The 16,304-nt window shown below is 31.3% G+C and overlaps 1 protein-coding gene across 4 annotated transcripts in view; it reads left to right on the top strand.

Moving 5' to 3' along the window:
- Positions 1-16,304, top strand: part of LOC118070371 (dystrobrevin beta) — a 300,960-nt gene that overhangs the window by 36,490 nt on the left and 248,166 nt on the right. The gene's annotated exons all lie outside the window — the stretch shown is intronic.

Raw genomic sequence — 16,304 nt, 5'->3', positions numbered from 1 at the left:
ACGCGCTCTACCACTTCAGCCGTTCTACACTCGCGTCTAATTTTCTACTTTCCGTTCCTAAATTGAGCAAGACTTTCCTTACTCCACCGTCTTTCTTACAGCCTAAATTGAAGTATATGTGACAATATATGATGATCATATGAAAATCAGAGGTGTGAAACTTAACATTGTATTATTGTTTATTTATGGTTTTATTCAAAATATAAATAATAAAGAACATAAATTTTTTTGATTTATAAATATGGAAAAGAGTATTTATTTATGACTAATCGGAAAAAATAATGCCACAATAGATACTGTGATGAATAATAGCACAATGATGGAATAAACTCGTTGTCAACCTCTGACGAATTTTTTCTGTAGTATAGTTTATCAATGAACTATAAAACAGCCATTTCTTTATTTATTATATTTTATTTGTGAAATGACTACTGATTTTGTTATAATTACTTGAAATATTCTATTCAATATTTAATTTGAATAATCGGCCAACTATTTTTTGAAGAGACCAACTGCAATCGAAAGAGCAGAACAAACAGTAAATCCGTGTTTTTGTATACTAAAATCAGTACTGTAAAAAATGAGATTAAAAAAGCAGATATAAAGGAAGGAAAGTTTATTAAATTGACAGATGTGAATACAAAATCTTAAAAAATTGGTCTGAGAACACTTTGCCTGTGCTAACACGACGAACTTCCCAATAGTAATTATTTAGAGCAAATTTAAATAGTTACAATCAATGTTTGTTAAAAACATCTAAATACATGTGATATACACATTACTGATTTAATAAATACAATTTTTAACTGTTTTAACCAATTCATATTGTTACAAACAATGCATGTTTGATAAAAGTTATATTGAGTTGTGAACAAAAATGTCTAGTCAGTATTGACTTAATTTTCGAATGAAAATGTTATCGTTAGACTTAGAAGTATTTAAAATAGCTAATCTTTTCATTTTTTCATGAGTTATTTTGTTATAAAAAATAACGGCTTGACCGAATTTGTTTAAATTTCACTAAAATCTCCTTTTTGATAACATCTTCCCAATCAGTTTTGGTTACGTGCACACACACATCATTCTAAAAATTGGTCAGTATGCTTGCAAATATCATGAAACGTGGAGATATGATAAAAATTCAAATTTTACCAATCGATCCAATTTCAATAACTTCCGGATGGAAAGTTTAATGCACTGTTAGCTTTTATTTAGTCAATGTAAAGGGTGCAAAGGGTACATTAAAGAAAGTGTATTAATGGAAAACTTTAACATAAATTAAAAGAAAGTAAGAAAAGTGAAGTTGCTGGCTCCAAAAACGTGGTTACAAACTCATGTCAGAGAGCAAAAAAAGGAGAGACAGAGAGAAAAAACAGGAAGAGATAAAATGGAGCTAGCATGCTCTAAGAGGATCGGGACTCAACGTCCTCTGCGCACAGTCTCAAAAAGCGCCAAATACAAAATATCCAAACTTTAACAACATATTGATAAAACTTACGGATATACATTTTTTACCATTCACAAACTCGGACCTATTACTATAACTTCCCACTGGGAAGTTAATAACATTAACGACAGTAAACAAATTTACAATTTCAAAATTTTCAATTGTTATTGATTCATTGTTTATGGTCACAATAATAACCGAATAAAATGCGTTGTAATTAGAGACTAAATAGTTAATGATTAGTCAAAATATTATTTTTTGTTATCGTCATGTAAGCAAACATAGATTTAATTCTTATCACAGTCACTGATAAAGTTTTTTTGAGGAAAATTATTTCTGTAATTTGTAATATACGGATTAATCAATGCTAGCATTTTGAATGAATGTGATATATTTTGATTAATTAAAGAAATTGTAAAATTATTCGTTCGCATTCATCTTTAATACTGTAGTGAATGGACATTTATGCATCTTGCATTCATATTAATTTTGGTTAATAGTCATTTTTTTATATGTGTGTAAAACCATGTTCTCGAAATAGAAAAATGATTATCTTTGATTCTTAAAATTATGTAACACTCAATCGTTGAAAATAAAAGTTGACCCCCTTAATGTTATTCGGTTACTTTTAACGACATTTCAAACTATAAAAATTATGGAGACACCTGTAAATGGTGCTGAAATACAATTGAAAAATCACTTTGAACAAATATTATTGAATGCAGTGAATAGGTATACTGATATCGAAATGATAGAAGAGAATTCATTTGATTTTGAAAAACCATATAAGAATTGGGAACCAGAAATTATAGAAGACGAAGAATATGCATCTGCAACCATAAACCAACAGTACCTGATAAAGCATGTACTACTGATAAAGAAAGCTTGAGTCATAATTATAAATTGTGAGCAGTTAAGTATTGGCTAAGTAGTAAGAAAAAGAATTTGAGTATCGATAGTGTTAAGCAAAAATTCAGAAAAGTACAGTCTACTCGACAATTAAAACGCTGGGCGCATCAATTGAACCAAGGTTAAATATACGAGGAGAAAATAGATCAAATTTGCAAATATACGTTGGGAAATTTTAAAACTGCTAACGGTGCTAGAATGATAGTCCATGATTCCGATTTTGAAAAATGGGAATTACTGGTTAAAAAAAAATTACAATTCGATGATCTCTGTTTTCAAGCATCTTCAACGTGGATACTACCATTCATAAGAGCTCATCGTATTGTTTCTCGTAAAATTAACGAATCCATATCATCTAGAATAATTGAAGGTCGTAAAATATCAAAACAAACATTAAAAGTGTTCGTCAACGATGTAACATCGGAATTCAATCATATGGTTCAGATAACACATATAATGTTAATCAAAGTAGCTTCCAATTAGATGTACATTCAAATAACCAACGATATAAGCTGATGGAAAACTCCTCACTCTCCTCTTGCTTGTGTTAAGAGAACCAACTGGAAAACTTGGTCCACGGGTAGAAGCAACACTTTTTAGACCAGATAATGTACACGTAGAAATATCAAAATCTGGAAAACTTCCTTTAAGTGAACAATCTAATTCAAATATTATATCATATGATATATTCTGGAAGTTTATGTACTAATTTTTTTTTGAACACTTCCAAATCTAGTTAAAGGATATATTTTTTCCGAATGTTGAAAAAAAAAGTTTACTTTTTGTTGATTTGTAGACTGGACATCGTTATGAAGCTGTCACGTCTACCGAGCAATCGGATGAAGAAGTTGATATAATGATTATTCCTAATGGAACTACTAGACGAATTCAACGATTGGATGTTTTTGGGTTTAGAATATGGAAAAACTCTGTAAGACACTTTTCAGAGAGCGTCTTATTCCGAGCAGATGATTTAAATTTATATTTGAGAAATATTATTATCTAATAACAATCACTGACTCTTAATCAACTCTCGTTTCCACGATACATTAATTTTTTCCGTTATGCATGGTTTAAAAGTAGTTATACATTTATTAAACTAGATAAATTTGCAAATCTAGTTGATTTTACATTCGGCGATGACGGTAAATCTCATTTTAAAATTTCAGGATGTAAAAATATTGCAATGATTCGTTTTGCATAGTGTAAAAAATCATTGTATCTTGAACATTTTTTCAATGATTATCATATACGTGATACGTACAATAAATAAATAATTCATCTTCTCCATTTTAATACAAATCGGAGAAAGAAGGGAATATTCTTTTTAGTGTCGATTTCCATGTTATTTTAAAAATCGCATAGACATGTATCTCGTCATTTTTCATGCTCTTCCGACTGAAATTGGTCTCATTAAAAAATGAATAATAGTTTTTGAGTTATAGATTTTTTTGTTTTTCTTAAGAAAAGAAAAAAGTATATTCGCAAGTTACATAAATATGTAACTACAGGTATTTTTTATTATTTCTTATGTTGTTTTTAACGTATTAGGTCGTTTTGGAAAATTTCGATTAGAAATATGTGAAAATTAAAAATTACCTTTATAGGATATCAACTTAGAGGCACATTTTCACCCCTTCAAAATGTTTTAACGCCGGAAAAAAATACATGATTTATCATATTCAACATAGATCATTGTATAAGAACTTCAGCTAAATCGACGTTGATCACCTTGCGAGGTTTTCTTGTCAGTTACATACATAAAATATCAGTGCTCTGCAGTGGTCTGGGTGCGACCCGAAAGGTCCACACGACCAATTTTCCAGTGGAAAAAATAAAAAAACAATTTGAATAGAACCCGTTACCATTTTTTATATTTTTTATATTCATTTGATATGGTTAGTTACTTTATTTCAGTAAAAGAAAAAATTGTGCGTTAGAAGAATTCGAATGTACCTCATAGATCCTTTTTTTCATTATTTACAACGAATTTCATTGTTATACACGAAAAAAGTATGTTTTCATTTATGGCATACGGTTGGTAACATTTTTTTAGTAAACGAAAAAATTATGCGTTAAAAGTACTCATATATATAGAAAGGGTCCCTATTTTTATTGTTTATAACAATTTAAAACTTATTATTTAAATATTACTATGATCAATAATCACTTGTTAGTAACAATGTTCAATTGTTATGAACACAATTCCACATTATTGACAATTATTATTGACTATGATAGCGTCCTTAATGCTATTTTCTCCATCCCAATACAAATTTAAAATTTTTTTCATTGCTGATTTCGTTTTTCAAAAATTTTTTTTCCTATGAAATACTGTCATCATATTTCTGTACAATTATTCTAAACATTTGATATTCATATTTTTCAAAAGATCTCGAAATTCCGTCTAAAAAATGGTATAATTTATAAATTGCAGAATTTAGGTAGTTCACTATTTTTTCAGCTTTTTGGTTCTGCAAAAAAAATGGCTAGACCGATTTTGCTGAAAATCTGATCAATTCTAAGTTGCACAATTTCGTGTCGCATGCAGTTGGTTCTACGTCGATATCATTTTTTGCTCTCGAGATGATCGAGAAGAAAAATAATTCCGAAAGCACATACGTACATACGCACATACGTACATACACACACACAGACGTCCACTTAAAAACTATTGTATTCAACTCTGGGGACCTAAAAACGTGGAGATATGTCAAAATTAGCGATTCGCAAAATCGGACCCATTACTATAACTTCCCACTGGGAAGTTAATAAATAGACAGTCGCGCGTTGCTATCAACAGATTCTATTGTTTGTCAATCTATTAATACATGGACACACAATTATGTTACAATACATATATTGAATTATTGACAATGTAAATGAATTATTCTCGTAAATAGTCGGAATGTGCAATTTATCCGTCTATACCTTCAGCATATTCAAGAGTTTAATCATGAATCTCATTATTACAGGTCTCATATTCATAATTTTTGATGGAATAATACCTATGCATAATAATTTTTTACGCAAGGAACAAAGGATTATTGCGGTATTTTGGCATTCTGGAATATTGCAGTGTACGTTACAGTCATCTATAAATGCTACTAGAACTTGTACTGTTGATTTCTATTGTAACATTTATCGCACAAAAAGCACTACAAGATTATTGTTTCATCACTATTGATTTAGAATCTCCATTTTTCATCTGAGCCAAATCATTAATTAATCTAAAATACTTTTTGAAGTTGAGGATATTTCTTAGAACCACAAAGAAATTATTTAATGAGATGATTTTCAAAATAAACGTAATGATGACATCATATAACATAAAATTATTACAATTAAAATAGTACAATAATCCTATCTTCGAAAACTCATGACTTACTGTCAAGCAAAGAGATACAATCACGAAAACCGTTCATGTGTACATAATTAAATATTCATAATATTTTTTTCATAACATTACGGAGATTACAATTTAATAATGATGATATCAAAAGAAATTTTTAAATTACCGTATTAAATACAAAAAAAAAAATAATTAAAGAATACAAAATTAAATCAACCAATCAGAAAGGCGTAACCATTTTATTCGTGCACTATGTTACGTCCCGTAACTGAATTGCAGTCTCATAGTTTATGTTGCAAGAAAGCCCTCCTCCAACTTTCTTGGGAGCGGAGACCTCGCTTATGAGATATGTTAGGATATTGATTTTTTGCTACAGCAGTTGCATATTCACACAAAAGACAACATCAAGGTCAAAGACACAAATGAATAGGTTATAAATGAATGAATTACTCATGTCGGCTCTTCCTGAATGCTAACACAACAACAAATGTTAATTGATCGGTCAGATGTGAAGAGTAATTTGATACAAGGTTTTGAATACAATTGTTGAGATATTGGTTGCAGAAGACGTGCGAAGATCGAGCCAGGTTTCGACCAACAAGGATCTGGTGTTCAAATCAGACTAACATTTTTATTCAATTTTCGCATACCTTTTATACACATTTTTCGCCTATTCGTTAACATTGCTTCGCTACTACCCCTGGCTATTTTAGCCCCACTCTCCAGACATTGTCTTCACACTCATTGCCCTCTCTTAACCATCTACCATAAACTTGCCCTCTCTCGATTATTCACCATTAACTTTCCCTCTCTTTGGCATCCCTCAATAATTTTACTCTCTCTTCGGCTACCTTTAATAAATTTACCCTCAAATTAGTCTTACCTCACGCATATTCGTTCCTTTCTTATGCATACTTTTCACCCCCCCCCCTTTCTTTTAGAGCCTTCTTCCCTCAGAGACTCTTCTTTTCTCTAGCATTTATCATAATCCGCGGGATATTATCCCCTTCCTGGTTTTTATGGGCACTATACTCTCTTTTAGTTAACGTATTCCATATAATATTATTGTTCTCTTTTTTTATTACAAATCAATACAACATAATTTCAGATTGTAACACGCTAATTGATCAATTTTATTTTTGAATTTTCGAAATAAATAAAAATAAAAATTGAATAATTTCTTACGTTGTCGACTTGAGACAGCACGCTCGAAGAGCGTATAGTGTATTTCTAGTTCTACATAATATCATATACTATAAGTAATACTAGTAATATTACAATACAATTATCTATAGAAAAAGAAAAAGAAACTTGTGACTTGAACTCTGCAAATCTCAAATATAGAAGTATTCGAATTTAAAACACCTCTAAGTATCTAAAAAGCGACTACAATTTTAATCGAATGGGTGACTTATTTTAAAATGCTTTGAATGTTTTAATTAAATCACTACGATTTGCAGTGAACTCACTGTTGCAACAACTTAACTGCAAGTTTTTAACGCGATGTTAACCTGTTATATCGATCTCAGGGTTGGTCAGTAATTCCATGAGCTCAATACGATTATTTATTATTTCAGTTTGGGTAAGATTTTCACGCTGCCCAAATTTACGCAATAACAAATTGAAAAATCATTGTGCAAGAGATCTTAAACTGGATTATGTATCATTTTTCTCTCCTCAGTTTATTACGTTTAGCTTTTTCATAATTTTTTGTGTATACCTTTTTTTCATTAGAATTATTTTTACATCGATTTCGACAGCTACTTGCTTTTCCTTTAATTTCTAAAAAAGTGTTAACATCATTAGTGAAAAGACTCGGTTATATTGAATTATCTCATATTACTACATATCTAATACTTATAAAATTCTATACCCTTTCTATATATTAGATCTGAATAAAAGTTTACCGTGGAATTTTTATAGTAATACTAGATATAAAAGGTCAAGAGGCGTAAGATTGTACATTTTACAAGCCCCTCGATTTGATTAAAATTTTTTTAATTTTTAGGAATTTCATTACATTCGTTGCCAACGTAAATTAAAGTATGATCAATAGAAGATTTACCGGTTTTACCCACGTAAGGGTATAGTGAACATATTTGATTTTTTTGGTGATACGAGCATCACGTAGTGATGCGAAGTTTCCTGTACGTTGCAGTCAATAGACAAAGGAGGAGTACAGGGTCATTTGATTGTAGAAATTTATTAAACAACTGATTTTATTTTAAAGTGGCCTTTTAAAATCGTATATTAAATAACAAACAATTTCAATGGAAGAAAATGACATTTTTAAATGAAGTTATAATACCTTGAATTAATAGCAATTCAATCCACAGAATTTCCAATTTTAGATAACGAACCTAATAGTCAACATGAATAAAGGCAGGAACCACGATTCATAATTAATGAAATAATTCACATTCGTACGGTTCAAACACGATTGCAACTGACTATTGAGTTTTTACAGTGGTATGTATATGGTTTGAAAAAGGCGCTGATTTTTCCGAAGGTAGGAGAAGTCGAAACCATGTATCATTGAGATTTTTGACTTATTATTTTTATTATTGAATATTACTTCAGGGAACACACTATCTTTTTCATATTAGTGATGCCTCAGCCTGTAGGTATCTTACTCACTACGCACCAACGTCACCAGGCGTAATTACCTACTTAATTGTTTCTGCTAATATGTGTTGGAACGGTATAATTTTTTTCGAGTAATTTAAAAAGTGTTAAAACATGTGTTAGTAATTAATTTATTTTCTTTGTTACAAATGATTAAAATCTATTGCATGAATGAGATACCGATGATTTCTTACTCAAAGGTAAAACTTTTTGAAGTAATTTTGTTATTGCTTCTTCCACAATTTTTATAAAATATTTCATAAAACTAAAATTGAAGTGACCATAAATTATTGATAATATTACAAATTTAGCGTTAAGAAAATAACCAGTATGTTAAGAGAAATTTTTTTCAATTCAAAGCATTATATCACTATAGATGATTCATTGAATGACCACCGATATGCACCGCGTGGAAGTAAAATACCAAATGTATTAGATGTTAAAGATGCTTAGGCATGTTGATACTAATGCACAACATTCAGAGTAACTCATGGAGATACAGTATGGACGATGAGTTTGTTTCCTCTTTTTTATTTTATGAAATAATATACAATAATGTGTTGTGGGTTAGAAACGTTTCGTTTCATTGAAGGCATACATTTTACAGTATATTCACCTTACATTCTAGTCAAAAAACACACCATATTGAAGTCTTCAATAACTTTCCACTCCCATTTAATGTATTTAATTGCAGTTAATAGCGTTTAAATTTTGTCGTAATTTTCTGTGAGATGTAAAAAATATATTAATGAAATAGATAAAAATTTCTTTTTGTAGTAAAAGAGAAAATTAGAGGATGAATACGGGGCTCTCAGGAATTTTCTACCAAGAAAAAACTGATTCGGAGCCTTACGTAACCGGACAAATTGGGAAATCTGTCAGTCTGTTGACTAAAGTGGTATATAGTTTTAAAATAAGCGATTCTTTATCGTACGAGTTTGATGAACTTTTAACTTGACCAAGAATAAAGGGTATCTGAGATTTCGGTAACAAATGTATAATTTACCTTACCATGAGTCGATTGTGATTTTAAGAAGTAGTAAACGCAAAAATTATCGTCAATGTTATCAATTATCGTTAATTTTACCTATCAGATATAAATACAGTAAATGTGCGTCTGGCGTGCAACGTACCGAAAGTCAAGTAATAGTTATATGTTCATCAACACTTACACAATTGAATAATGTATATTACAGATTTGGTAATTTCTTTTTAATGAAAGAGACAATCTTTGGTTGAAAGAACTCAAATTTATTGCGTCGATCCTGTTTCCCATTGTTTATGATAAATTTAATAGTTATCAACAAAATAAAAAGCTTTTATTAATGTGACATTGCTTGTAACTTTTTCAGTAAGCAGAAAAATTTTTTGTTCGAAAAACTCAACTCATTACATAGATCCCATTTTCATAACATATAATTATGTTGTAAAATATTACATGAAGAAAACAAATATTAAAAGAAATAAGTCTATTCAATTGACAGATTTGAATACAGAATCTTACATATAACGTCTCATCGGGGCTAGTCTCAATTACAAACTAATATAAACAAACCAGTCACGCGTTGCTAACAAAAAATCCAGTCGTTCGTCAATCCATCTATAGGTGGACACATATATTTTACATTTCTCCCAATCTTATGAGAATTGCCTCCGGGCAACTTTTCATAGCTAGGTAAAAATATTGGATTGAGCTGAATAAAAAAAAATGCAAAATCTAAAATTAAACTTCTTATTTAAAATTATAAAAATGGATTGAGTAATCATTCAGCTATGCTTGAAAATAAATAAAACAAAGTATTTTGGAAGAGAAAATCCGCGCTGGGAGAAATCTCCAAAATTGGCCAAAATAATCCAAACTAACTAATAACGTGACTCCATATAATTCAGAAATCTTAAACACTAAGAGTCCGTCCGTCGAAATTTAAAACTTCAAAAATTCTTCTTTTCTGTTTCTTTTTTTATTGAAGAGAATCCAAAAAGCATTAAATGAAAATCCACAAAGCTGGAAATACCAAGGATGTAGGAGAAATTAATAAAGAGAATCTGAACAGATTTCTCAAAATTACTGCAGCATCAAAGTTTTTAATAAATTTTAAATTAAATTCAAATTCTTTTTTTTTAATTGAATGGTCTCACTTCTTGGAGTACGTTTTTAAAAATTAATAACCGACTACGCATTGTATTCATAAAATTGAATACTCTTGAAATCACAAAAACAATAATCACAAATGATCCACCATGTAAGGAATTTCCAAAAAGATAAGTTTGATAGTGTAATCAACTATTAGAACTTTATAGGATGCCATGGACATTTAGTTCCTAACTTAACTGCATTTTGGCGATTCATGAAAAAAGGGTCACAACACACGCTCCAACCGTGTATATTGTATATTAACTCCATGAGAACGCCTCAGGACAGACATGTTTTCTACACGTGAAATTCTACGAAGAAAATCTAGATGTAACCTTTATTCATGACCTAACATTAATAATGCTGGAGAGAAGTTCTGTAGTTTCACGCCTTGAAGAACGATATGTTAACAGAAATATAGAAATCCAACGATCCCAATCTCTCCGATTTTTATGAATAAATTTTAACAAATATTGAAGAATAGTCGTACGCAACCTTCCAAATAAACCATTGGATTGAGGATGAAGAGATGTAATTTTCGTCTTTTTTACTCCAAAAAGATTCATCACTTCTCTGAAAATTTATGGAACATTATATCTACAAAATATTAAAGTAACTATAGCTTCAGCAATAGCAGAACCCTGATGATTGGAATGAGAAATTGCTTTAGGCCTTCTAGTTATGTAATCAGTAATAACTAAAAGAAAATATATTTCTAGGAGAAGTTTTAGTAAAAAGACCAAGAATATCAATTGCAAGTCTCTCAAAAAGAGAACCGACATTATAAATTTGGAAACAACCACATGATCTCTTATAAGGATCTATTTTAGCAAAAAGAACTTTACACTTCTTACACCAAATATCAACATCTTGTTAATTATTAAATTCAAATACAATCGGAATTATCATTAATTTTACAGATAGTACGGAAAATATTTTTATTAAAAACACTCTTTATAAGCATTCATTCTCAAACATTTATTACAATCACATGGACGCCGGGATAAAGCATCAGCATTACCATGACATTGACCAGGTCTATGCTAAACTTCGAAATCATATTGAAACCAAATTTCTAACCAACAAGCAACTTGATCTTTAGGATTTTTGAAAGAAAGTAACCAGCTAAGAGAAGCATAATCAGTTCTAATTGTGAATCGTTTACCGAGAAGAAAATGACGGAAATGTTCAACCGAAATAACAACAGCTAACAATCTTTTTCTAGTAACACAATAATTTCGTTCACGACTATTTAAAGTCTTACTAAAATACACAATAACCTTTTCTTGATAAATAATTTTACCGTTTTTCAGAATTGGAATTCGTTTCCAATAACAGCATTAGAAGCATCAGTGTCAAGAATAAATGGAAAATTAGGATCAGGATAACCTAAAATAGGTGTAGTAGTTGAAATTTGTTTAAATTTTTGAAAAGTTTGAAGAGCTATATCATCCCGAATAAAATCGCTTTTCTCTTCACTAATTGAATAAAGAGGTCCGGCTAAAATAGTCTAATTTTTAATAAATTTCTCACAATATAAGCAGAGATCGAGGAAACTCCTTAGTTCACTTATATTTTTTGGAATATACCAATTTATAATGGAAGAAATCTGTTCAGGACAACTCTTCAAACTTTTACCAGAAACAATATGACCTATAAAGACAACCGCTTTCCAAAATAATAAAGATTTCTTTACATTAATTTCAACTCCTGATTGTAAAAGTTTTTAAGTAACATTTTTAAGAATATCAGTGCTTTGCAGTGGTCTGGGTGCGACCCGAAAGGTCCACAGGACCAACTTCCCAGTGGAAAATATAAAAAAACACCTCGAATAAAACCCGTTCCTAATTGTTTTTAACAGATTTAATTATTATGAACAAAAAGAGTGAGTTTCTATTTATATTATACGGTTATGAGCTTTTTTTCAGTAAAAGAAAAAATTACGCGTCGGAAGGATTTAAATATATCGCGCTATTATTTTTACGAAATTTAATTGTTATGGACAACGAAGTATGTTTTCATTTATGTCATACAGTTGGTAACTTTTTTTCAGTAAAATAAAAAATTACACGTTAATAGAACACAAATATGTTGCATAAATCTTGTTTTCCATTCTTTATTATAAATGGGATTGTTATAAACAAAATGAGTGTGTTTTTATTCATTCGATATGGTTAGTTACTTCATTTCAGTAGAAGAAAAAATTGTGCGTTAGAAGAATTCGAATGTACCTCATAGATCCTTTTTTTCATTATTTACAACGAATTTCATTGTTATACACGAAAAAAGTATGTTTTCATTTATGGCATACAGTTGGTAACATTTTTTTAGTAAACGAAAAAATTATGCGTTAAAAGTACTCATATATATAGAAAGGGTCCCTATTTTTATTGTTTATAACAATTTAAAACTTATTATTCAAATATTACTATGACCAATAATCACTTGTTAGTAACAATGTTCAATTGTTATGAACACAATTCCATATTATTGACAATTATTATTGACTATTATAGCGTCTTTAATGCTATTTTCTCCATCCCAACACAAATTTAAAATTTTTTTCATTGCTGATTTTGTTTTTCTAAAAAATAATTCTGAACGCACATACCTACATACATACACACGTACATACATACATACACACACAGACGTCCACTGGAAAACGATCGTATTCGACTCTGTGGACCTTAAAACGTGGAGATATGTCAAAATTCGGGATTCGCGAAATCGGACCAATTACTATAACTTCCCACTGGGATGTTAATAAATAACATGTTCATCAAGACTTTTTTTGAAGATAATAATATTATGTGAATAAACTGAAGAAATTTCGCCTAAGAGACCTTGTAAAATTATATTTATAAGTTTTACAAAGAGCATTCCATAAACCAAAAGAAGAAACTTTGAATTGCTAAAGTTCACTTCCAGAACAAAAAGATGTTCTTATAATATTCAGAAGCAACCTTAACTTGCTAATAACCACTTTTCGAATTAATAGTCGAAAACCATTGACCATCAAGATCCATATTTAAAATTGTAACACGACGTGTTCTGTGGGGATCGCCCGTTTTATATCCCCTCACTATTTTATTAGTTGACTGAGAAAACAGTCAGCCAAGAAATGACACCTAACACTACCGTAAGATTATCATGAGAGGTCGGGTCAATAATTACCGACTGACCCTTTTTAATCAATGAAAGGATCAGTAGTTCATCCAAAATTTTAAATTATAGATGAGGGCTTGACTAAGCTCTTTGCCCTACTCCTAATAAAGAAGCCACGAATAAACGATTGATCACCAGAAGCTTTACTCGGCGGTTGCCTGTCTAGTTGAAAGGACTTCACGTGGCATTGCTGGTAGTGCCGAAAAGACATCACTGTTTTGTGAGTCTTACAATTAATTATACAAAAGCGAACGTTCGTGAAGTTTGAGAGAAGATCTATTGTATCATCGGGTTTATACTCTCTGTTGGAGAAGCCGTTAGTGGTCAGGAGAAAATCATTGGGGAAAGTACTCAGTAAACCTGGATATCCAGCCGTCGGTAGTGGGGCAGATCAACGATAGCTACAAAGGGAGCGTGTGTCACGCAATTTTTATTGTATAATTTCTTAAGTGATTTAGGAACGCCGTAGTCAGGAATTTTGGCAGCAACAAGTTTTTGTCGTGCCGTACGTCCAGATCTCTCTTGAGACAGGAAATTATTATCTCACAAGTCTCATGAGTAGTGGTTTGATCGATGTTGGATTGATCTAATTATTTGATTGATATTTTAATATTTCTTATTCGAGAGACTATTGTGAATTTCGCTGATACTTGATTAATTGTTCTAATGGAATTTGAGCCATTTTGGCAGTATTATGGTAGCGGCTGACGCAAATTAAATTTATTGATAATTATTATTATGAATACGGCGACCCATTGGAGTCATTGGAGGGTAGAACCTTTATTGTTTTCCCTACCTGGTGCTCAAATCTATTATGAATTTTATCAACATTGATTTGGTTTTGGTTACCGTGATATAAAATATAGCAATCTAAATGAATATTAATTTCTCATTAACGATAGACACTGTGTCGAGTCACAACAGTCTATGCGGATTGAGAACCACTCTCTGTCTATCGTTACAAAATATCTTTGTAATGAGGAATTGGAGTAGAACCCTTAACTGTAACATCATCCAATTTTTAATAATCAATACAAAATCTGATATCACCATCTTTTTTAGGAACAAGAACAGCAAGGGAAGCCTAAAGACCATGAGAAATCTCAATTGCATCCTGCTGCTACATTTCTACCATAAGAGTATAAACAAGGAGCTTTTTTAATATTGATCTTATGTTGACATTTCTGGATATCAAAAGAATGTTTCGAGCAAATATTTAAATTCTTTGATAACAATTTAAAACGTAAAACATTTTTTTGATCGAATGACTTCGAAGTGCTTTGTAACAAATCTGAGATAATTTCAGGAAGATCACTTGAATCGGGAGAAATTTCGTTTCTAGAAACAATTTCATTATTGGCGAAAAATTTTTTATAAAGACTTTCCTTAAACACACTAAACAAACCTGATTTAATTGATAATCTATTCTCGAAATACATACATCCTTCATGAATTTAAGCATAAACAACTTCTAAAATTATTTTAATGTTTGCAATGTTGATTTCCACAGTCTCAAGAAAAGCAAAACCGAATTTATCACCAGAAACTGGAAAAATAGTAACAACAGAATCATTTGGTTCATAAAATTCCTTTTTAAAAGAAAGATCTACAACCATGATATCAGCAGCAATATCAACGAACACATCACATGTTTTACTATCCATTTTACCTCGAAGCATACGTAAAGGTTTAAAGGAAGAATTCGAATCATATAGAATCTTCAAAGAGCTAACTAAACTATAACTTGCTTCTAACGAAATGGAATTTCTAATAATAATAATAAGAATAATACAACATATCACGAGCTTCTCTTCCACTTGCTCGAATGCCTTTCAGAACCCCCACAAGTAATGAGATGCATCGAACATCTAATGCCGTTCTGGAGGACACGTTTCACCGTAACATCTGGTAAAACAAAAGTGTCTGCCAGAGCAGTGCCATTTAGGAGAGGCGTATACTAGGAAGATACCCTGAGTCCTCTTCTATTTTGCATCTCACTGCTGCCATTATCTGTCAATCTACGCCGAACGCTCGGATGTAAGGCCGGATGAGTCTCCAACCTAGAGTTTGGGTTAGACAAGTGCGCAGTTGCCCACTTAGTAAAAGGAAGATCGCCGAACTGGAGTGATAATGTCGAGCTTACAGACGGGAGCATCTGGATGCTGGAGAGTCATACCGATATCTTGGACAGGCACAATCTCCTTTACAGGATGTGTCTGTTATCAAAGATACTCTCCGCAGAGAGTACAAGTGGTGACTGAAGAGAATATGGGGCTCTGAATCATGAGGGTCCAACAAAGTCACAGCTATGAATATGCTCGCTGTCCCAGTCTTGCTATACTCATTCGGAGTCCTTAAATGACTCCGAAAAGAGCTGAAAGATCTGGACATTATCACGTGAAAAGTGATGACATTACACCGGAGTCATCACCCACGATCTTTTGTCCAACGTCTATACTTTCCCCGTGATCTGGGAGCGCGTGGACTACTAAGTTCGGAGCGTCTACATGACAGGTTAGTGATAGGCCTTGCTTATGACATCTATGAGAGCTCTGATCCCCTTCTCAAGTTCGTAAACAGCTTTGAACTATTAGGAAGAGATGTGTTCCTATGTAGAGCAGCATATCAGGCAGCGCAGAACCTCGGCTCAGTTTTTGACTGGTTAGCAA

Source organism: Chelonus insularis, unplaced genomic scaffold (genome assembly GCF_013357705.1).
Source record: "Chelonus insularis isolate UGA/USDA-ARS -01 unplaced genomic scaffold, ASM1335770v1 contig_57_pilon, whole genome shotgun sequence".
Classification (NCBI taxonomy): domain Eukaryota; kingdom Metazoa; phylum Arthropoda; class Insecta; order Hymenoptera; family Braconidae; genus Chelonus; species Chelonus insularis.
Note: the sequence above shows the minus strand (reverse complement) of the source record. Positions and strands in the feature narration are given on the sequence as shown.